The following is a 9,204-nucleotide window of genomic DNA, read 5'->3' as shown; positions in this document are numbered from 1 at the left end:
GAAATATTACTTAGGTTAAATTCAGCCTACATATATTATGATAGCTGTGTCCACTTACACTTGATACCCTTTTTTCTTTTTTTTTTTTTTTTTTTTTGTCAGACTGAGTTTCACTGTTGTTGCCCAGCTGGAGTGCAGTGGTGGGATCTCAGCTCACTGCAATCTCAGGCTCCCGGGTTCAAGTGATTCTCCTGCTTCAACCTCCCGAGTAGCTGCGATTACAGGCATGTGCCACCATGCATGGCTAATTTTGTATTTTTAGTAGAGATGGGGTTTCTCCATGTTGGTCAGGCTGGCCTCGAACTCCTGACCTCAAATGATCCACCCGCCTTGGCCTCCCAAAGGGCTGGGATTAGAGCTGTGAGCCACTGCACCCAGCCACTTGATACCTTTTTATGTTGCTCATGTTTTATTTCATTCAATATTATTTAAGAATATAGAAAATTAAACATATAGGCTTGCCTAGCAGCTTGTGCTTATACAGCAATTAAATCAAAGACATAGTTATACTTTTGATGCAATGTTCATTTAATGAATATTTACTGAGCATCTTTCTATGTTAGGACTGTCATAGGTATTATGTGTATAGGAAAATGAATAAAACAACATAAATCTCTGCCCATATAGGGCTTATCTTCTAGGTAAGAGAATAAGCCCAACATTCATACTAACTCCTTTCAGGATGATCAGAAAGAAGATAATATTGGTAGGTGGAAATAACATTTTTAAATGATCATCTTGCTGTATAATTTCATTATTGCCCTTTCAGTTATTAACTTTCTCAGTCCCTTTTACTAGACAAATAGAGTAAATATTGTCTGAAGGATGGATTTCCTCTCATTACAATGGGTTCAATGCTTTTTAGTCAAAATCATCTGCAGTAGATTTCTCAAAATGCCAAACCTTATATTTAGCTTAAGCTTACTTAGCATTCCATCGATTATACTATGTAGATTTTAACAGAGAATACACACACACATACACACAAGCACTTTGTCCACAGAACACAGAAGCTTACCTTTTGGCTATTTGTGAAATAGGATTATTAGAAACTTGGTAAAGTATTCTGCGGTGTTACATAGTCCAACCAGTTTAAATTATTCATTTTATATCCTAGTACTTTTTTTCCCCACATTTACTACTTCATTGTTTTAAACCAGTTGATTTATGAAAATGTCATCAGCATAGTGGAAATTAATGATTCCAGCAAAACACATTTGTGATACCTTAGGTATGTGACAGGCAATTAAAAAAAGTTGTATTGATTTGTCTAAAATGTTAAATGACATAATAGCCATACAGTAAAGTATTGAATAATTTAAGTAAATCAATGTTTTCTGAATTTTGTAGGAGTACAAACTATCATGGGTGCTAAGGTAAATCAATATAATAAAATAAAAATGAAGCGGTTTATAATGATGAATGTATGGGTTGATAATAACCAGAGGTAGAATCTCATTTAGCCATTGTAACAAACAACTTCCAGGCATCTTTTGTGCACTATTCCCATCAGAAAACATGGTATTATATAGTCAATTGATTTTAGCACTTAAATAGCTTTTCATTTGCAAGACACCTAGTCTCAGTATACACTAAACCTTTCCCAGAGTGTCATTAGTTATGGCTTGATTTAGAATGATAATACATATTTACTACCATTAGAGCCATTTTGTGTGTTTTATGTGGTTTGTAAATAATGCTATATTTTATGAGGAAATGAGAGATATTCCCCTATTGTGCTCATATATATTTGCAAGATTTAAAATTTAACATTTTGTGCTTCTACTGATCTCTTTTTACTCGCATTTCCAATGGTAAATTTCTTAAGTAAATAATCCACTTGGAAATTGCATTTTTCATTCAATGGAGCTATGTGTGTATGCATTTTTTGTTTTCATCATTTTGTTTAGAAAATAGGAGTATGGTAAATATGAACATGCAGGGACAATTCTTTCCTATATATTTTGTGATTTTCAACAATTTTAAGATCTAATAAAATTTATAGATCTTTCCCACAGGAAAGAAATACAAATACAAAAAAATACATTAACACAGTGCTGTATATAATTTAAGAGACTTCAGATATACCCCGGGTTTTCTTCACATTCATATACAAAGAATAAAAACTAAAACAATGGAAACAGCCACAATTAGCAGTTCTAAAAATGCTTCAGTGTTGTACCTAGACTTGAAATGAATACGAGTGGGTAGGTTAATACACAAAACTTAACTCATAATACTTTTGCATTTTCTACAAATTCAGAAGATCGCATAAAAGAGGCCAAAGACACTAGAACATTATAATGAAAAGAGAGGTGGAGAAAAGAGGAGTCAATCCTAGAGAAGAGACCTAAAGGAGTCAAAGGACTAACACCCAGATTTCAGAAAAGGAAAATATAAAATGTTATTGAGTGTTGGTAATCAATTGTGGTAGCTCAGGCATGGACCCTGTAGCCAGCCTGTCCAAAATTGGAGCCCAGATCAGCTACTTAAGATTATAACCTTGGTAAAATTGCATAAACTCTCTTTGAGAGTATCCTCATCTGTAAACTGGGGATAATAAAGGATTTATTTTTATTATTATTATTATTATTTGAGACGGAGTTTTGCTCTTGTTACCCAGGCTGGAGTGCAATGGCACAATCTCGGCTCACTGCAACCTCTGCCTCCTGGGTTCAGGCAATTCTCCTGCCTCAGCCTCCCGAGTAGCTGGGATTACAGGCACACGCCACCATGCCCAGCTAATTTTTTGTATTTTTTTAGTAGAGACGGGGTTTCACCATGTTGACGAGGATGGTCTCGATCTCTTGACCTCGTGATCCACCCACCTCAGCCTCCCAAAGTGCTGGGATTACAGGCTTGAGCCACCGCGCCTGGCCCAAAGGATTTATTTTATGTCTTGTGGGAATGAAATAGTTCCATCTATATAAAGAGCTTAGCAGAATGCCTTCCACACACTAAGCAGGAAGATGGGTACAAAACTTCATACCCTGCTCTCATTTTTGTAGCAGCCTGGTTTACTGTGAGAGGTGCTCTGAACTAAAACGTGGCAAATCTTGGGACTGGGGAAGAGACATGAGATGTTTGTTTGAAGGGACAGCGGACCTAATTAGACTGCCTGCTCCTCACTTACTTACACCAAACAGTAGGCAACAGTATCTTCTTGAGAAAGAGAAAGAAGATATAGGCCTTGTGTATAGAAAACAGGGAAGAATCCTACAAAGAAACACAGGGATTTCAAAAAAGTTTTCATTTCCAAAATACTAGTCTTAAGCATGCCTGTCCCCTCCTGCATCATCACTGCAGGCAGGGCATAATAAGCATGTATTATACTTGTAAAACAGGCCATGGGCATTCTCAGATTCAAAATATGAGAATAAAACCAAGAATCAATCAAACTTTCAGAAAAGATAACCTCATAAATGTGAGTGATCAACTCAACACACAGAAAATTAAAAATAACAAAATGAACATCAATGTATAAAGCAACAGAATAAAATAACACAAATATAAATTATAACTTCAGAATGATATGGGAGGCAGCACTTCCATGAAATAGCCTGCAAATATTTTAAAATTAAAATTTTGGTTGTGAAGAAAATAGAAAGCTAAAATGAGCTGAAGAGCAGAATGAGAAGAGGAGGAGAGAGAAACCTAACAAACAGGTAAGTGAAATAAGACAGCTCTCTCAGGGGAAGGGCCAATGTTTATAGGAGAAACTGTGAAGCAAAAGGTAATGTGTATAGAGGAAGAGGTGTAACTTCTAGATGGTATGAAATAGAAGGAAGAGGTGAGAACATTAAAAAGTAGGAAAGTATTACTTGCATCTTTAAAACACAGAGAGAAAAGTGAACATGTTGTCGAAACAGAACTAGTAGTGTACCTATGGTGTTTTAAAATAAAACATGTAAACAAAAAATAAATAAAAGATTAATTAATTTAAATCTCCAAATCTGACTTTATTGCTGAACTCCAGACTCCTGAAATCAGCTTCCCATTCAGCATCTCTATTTGCTTGTCTAAAACACCTGTCAGTTACCGTATGTTGAAACAGAACTCTTGACTTTCTCTCCAAGGGGGTGAGACTTATATATTGGCCTTCTCATCTCAGTAAGTGGAAATTACCAGTTGGCAGGAACCAAGGATTTCAAGTTATCTCTGATTCTTTTACTGTTCTTCAAATGTATACACATTACAATGACAGATCTGTTTGGCTCTCATTTAAAAATATATGCAACATCCTGTGAATTCTCAACACCTCCACCACTTGTCAATTTTTCTAAGCTACCATTTTTGCTTGCCTACATATCTATTTAACCAAATTTAGGCTTTCACAACCTAAATTAAGATAAAATCTTTTCTCTGCTCAAAGCTGTCCAAAGACTCTTCATCTCATTCTAAATATTGAATCCAACTCTTTCTAGAGCCTCGTGGCTTCTCTATGGTTTAACCTTTGGCTACCTTTCTGACCTAATCTCAATTATTTCCATTCTATCTGGACTGTTTGTTGTTTCTTAAGCATATCAAACGCTTTTTGCCTTTGTTTTAGAGTCTTTGCATTTGCTTTTCTTTCTATTCAAAATTCACTTTGTTGAGGTCTTGGTTTCTTCTCATCGGAGTTGTTAGTGAACCCCCTCATGCAGTGTAAATGATCGTCACAAAACACCTAAGCCTCTCATTTTACCAGCTATCTCCCTACTCCACTCCACAAAATAATCCAAATCTTCCTTATCCTCATCACTTTGTCATCTTCCGTAAAATCTTTCTATCATGCCTTCTGAAAATCCACTTTGTCATCTATATTTTCTATCAACAGTTCTTTCATCTGCTTATTCCAATGAACCTCAACTCTGCTGGAGAGGTCATTTCTACAGACTCTCCTTGACAAAAGATTTTCAAACACCAGCTTTGGATGCAGGACACCTGCCTTTCCTGCTCTTTGTGTATCCTTGAGACCATTTTCTCTCCCATGTTCCTAAAATTGCCCAAATTTAAAATGCTTACCCTCACTTTGTATTACCAATTATGAAGCTTTATTGATGTCATTTCTCAATAACTGGACCATTTACCCCTATTTTTGGATGGCTTCAGTTTCTAGTTCAATGACATGTTCTTTATAAGTAACCCTGTCTTAATTCTTCATGATTCTAGTATATGCATAGATGGCCATTTAGCACACTGACTTCTCAGATGAGTCCTCTCCCTTGATGCTCTTATTCTTTCTACCTAAGGAATTTACTATAGGTCTTGTCATTACACACAACTGCAAAAACTTTGTAATTTCAGTGTCATTCATCCTATTTTCTGATCACTACTGACTAGGATTTGAAGGCTCTAACAATTCTACCCCAAAAGGGTTTCAAATCTTACTACATTTTCACTGCTTGTAATTCATTTGTTGTTTTTTTCTGAACCAGCTTAAATACCATGATCAGTGAAAATAATTATTTTATATAATTCCTTGATTCCTCTGTGTTTATCTCACTTTTTAAACTCATGTGACAAAAAGACAATTTTTTGGTTAAATCCATCTTCATACCTCTGTTTCTGCAACCATGCATCGAATTGGCCTTACCTAATGATACAAAAGTAGAGTGACCTACTGGGCTGTCTGACAATCACACTTCCCTAGGTCATTCATCTCTCACTCCCCTTAGTGACTCATCTCTTCCTCTCCTCAAACCTCCAACTCTCTCCTCTCCCTAATTAAAGGGGAAGCCTTTTTGATTTATCTTTGCTAAGGTAACTGAAACTTTGGGAATGATGTTCTACGGATTCTCACTACCACATATACCCAACTATCAACATCTGCACGCCATGCCCTTTCCCACTGATAACCTAACTGACTGACAGTTTCTATGCCAAGCCAATTCCTCCACTTACCTTCTAGACCAGATCCTCTTTCTGTTTAAGTATACTGTTTAGCAATTTTCCACTCTCTTACTGATTTTACAATTTCTGCTGCTGTCTTCCCAGCAACAAAAAATATATCACTTCTCTTTATATACTAAGCAACGAAATGAAATAACCAAAAACAACAAAAACCTGTTTGGTCCCATATCTCCCAAACAACTACCATCCAGGATATTTTCCCTCTTTTGCAAAGTATCTTCTTTTGTCACTTTTCTTAAATTCACTCAAATTTAGCTATGGTCCCTATGAATCTACTAAATTTTGTATTCAGGTACAAAGTTAACCAACAGTAATAATTCATAACATCTCCTTTTCAAAACAAATTTCTTAACGGATAATTATAAAATAAGTCAATTGAAAGTCTAAAGGAATAATACATGTAAGGAAGACGTGTTATCATTGGAATAATCTACCTCATTCATCATGCCTAGGATATCAGTGAAGTAAATAAATTATTTGATTTATGTCAAATATAAAAACAAAGAAGAATATCATTTGGATATTTATTTTTCATTATTATTTAGGGTTTCTGGAGAAAAATAAATTATGGTCAGGTCATCTAAATAAGCTAAGAAATGATATGACTTATTCATCTAATTAAATCATTCCCAACCCCAGTCCCTCGGCCTCCCCTTCTCTCCCCTTCCTTCTTCCGCGGCAGGCCTGGCCCAACCCTGCCCAGCTGCGGCCCTCCTCGGTGCCGGCCGCAATGGCAGAGGCGTCCGGCGCGGGGAAAATCTAGCTCGGGGATTTCATGCGGCCTAGCTCGGTTCCGCCTCCTCCCCGCGCGGCCCCGGCGGCTGCCCGCACCCCAGCCCCACTCCGGGCCTCCGTGTCTCTCCTGTGATCGCACTGACATGGCCGGGGGGTTAGAATGGAACAAACTGAAGGCCTGATGAGAGAAAGGGAAAGTTAAGGATGCTGGAGCAGAACAATGGATTTCTCTTTCATGCGAGGGATCATGGGAAACACAATTCAGCAACCACCTCAACTCATTGACTCCACTAACATCCGTCAGGAGGATGCCTTTGATAACAACAGTGACATTGCTGAAGATGGTGGCCAGACACCCTATGAAGCTACCTTGCAGCAAGGTTTTCAGTACCCAGCTACAACAGAAGATCTTCCTCCACTCACAAATGGCTATCCATCATCAGTCAGCATGTATGAACCTCAAACCAAATACCAGTCATATAATCAATATCCTAATGGGTCAGCCAGTGGCTTTGGTGCAGTTAGAAACTTTAGCCCCACTGACTATTACCATTCGGAAATTCCAAACACAAGACCACATGAAATTCTGGAAAAACCTTCCCCTCCACAGCCACCACCTCCTCCTTCGGTACCACAAACGGTGATTCCAAAGAAGACTGGCTCACCTGAAATTAAACTAAAAATCACCAAAACTATCCAGAATGGCAGGGAATTGTTTGAGCCTTCCCTTTGTGGAGACCTTTTAAATGAAGTACAGGCAAGTGAGCACACCAAGTCAAAGCATGAAAGCAGAAAAGAAAAGAGAAAAAAAAAAGCAACAAGCATGACTCATCGAGATCTGAAGAGCGCAAGTCACACAAAATCCCCAAATTAGAACCAGAGGAACAAAATAGACCAAATGAGAGGGTTGACAGTGTAGCAGAAAAACCAAGGGAAGATCCAGTACTAAAAGAGGAAGCCCCGGTTCAGCCAATACTATCTTCTCTTCCAACAACCGAAGTGTCCACTGGTGTTAAGTTTCAGGTTGGTGATCTTGTGTGGTCCAAGGTGGGAACCTATCCTTGGTGGCCTTGTATGGTTTCAAGTGATCCCCAGCTTGAGGTTCATACCAAAATTAACACAAGAGCTGCACGAGAATATCATGTCCAGTTTTTTAGCAACCAGCCAGAGAGAGCGTGGGTTCATGAAAAACGGGTACGGGAGTATAAAGGTCATAAACAGTATGAAGAATTACTGGCTGAGGCAACCAAACAAGCCAGCAATCACTCTGAGAAACAAAAGATTCGGAAACCCCGACCTCAGAGAGAACGTGCTCAGTGGGATATTGGCATTGCCCATGCAGAGAAAGCATTGAAAATGACTAGAGAAGAAAGAATAGAACAGTATACTTTTATCTATATTGATAAACAGCCTGAAGAGGCTTTATCCCAAGCAGAAAAGAATGTTGCCTCCAAAACTGAAGTTAAAAAAACCCGACAACCTGGATCTGTGCTGAATACTCAACCAGGACAGACCAATGAAGGGGAGGTGGCCTCCTCACTCTCAAGTACTGAAATTCGGAGCCATAGCCAGAGGCGGCACACAAGTGTGGAAGAGAAAGAGCCACCTCCTGTTAAAATAGCCTGGAAAACTGCGGCAGCAAGGAAATCCTTACCAGCTTCCATTACAATGCACAAAGGGAGCCTGGATTTGCAGAAGTGTAACATGACTCCAGTTGTGAAAATTGAACAAGTGTTTGCTCTTCAGAATGCTACAGGGGATGGGAAAGTTATCGATCCATTTGTTTACTCAACAAAGGGAATTGGTAACAAAACAGAAATAAGTGTCAGGGGGCAAGACAGGCTCATAATTTCTACACCAAACCAGAGAAATGAAAAGCCAACGCAGAGTGTATCATCTCCTGAAGCAACATCTGGTTCTACAGGCTCAGTAGAAAAGAAGCAACAGAGAAGATCAATTAGAACTCGTTCTGAATCAGAGAAATCCACTGAGGTCGTGCCAAAGAAGAAGATCAAAAAGGAGCAGGTTGAAATAGTTCATCAGGCTACAGTGAAGACTGGATTACAGAAAGGGTCGGAGGACCGGGGAGTGCAGGGCTCTGTCAGATTCAGTGACAGCTCCGTCTCCGCAGCGATTGAGGAAACTGTGGACTAAGATTTCTGTACAATTTCATCCCAGAAACTCCAGACTTGTAGTCTCCATGCAAGATTTCTTCGTCGGCGGCTCGATAAAAAGTTTCTTTGTTTTCGATTTTGATTTTGCCAATCATCATTATTGGCATTTTCCTGCCTGGTTTCTTCTTCAAGACTCTGAACAATTGCTTTAACATTCAAGTGATTTTTTTTTTCGGTTTGAGCTGGATGGGTACAGCTTAAATCATGGGTCCAAGCCTGAAAACCACCATTTAACTTACACTGATCAATTTCAACATGGACTGTTTTTTTTTTTTTTTTTTTAAATAAAGCATCATTAATGCACATCTGCAGGGCTTTGCCAAACAGCCCAAACTGTATACATTACAATCATTAAAAGTTCTTATTTTTTAATATTAGTGCTGTTATCATGGAGAACAGCATG

At 38.4% G+C, this 9,204-nt stretch overlaps 1 pseudogene; it reads left to right on the top strand.

Annotated features, from left to right (window-relative positions):
• Window positions 1-6,689: 6,689 nt before the first annotated feature.
• LOC100894411 (histone-lysine N-methyltransferase NSD3 pseudogene) lies at window positions 6,690-8,949 on the top strand (annotated as a pseudogene).
• Window positions 8,950-9,204: the final 255 nt, after the last annotated feature.

This window comes from Callithrix jacchus, chromosome 3 (assembly GCF_049354715.1).
Source record: "Callithrix jacchus isolate 240 chromosome 3, calJac240_pri, whole genome shotgun sequence".
Classification (NCBI taxonomy): Eukaryota; Metazoa; Chordata; class Mammalia; order Primates; family Cebidae; genus Callithrix; species Callithrix jacchus.
Note: the sequence above shows the minus strand (reverse complement) of the source record. Positions and strands in the feature narration are given on the sequence as shown.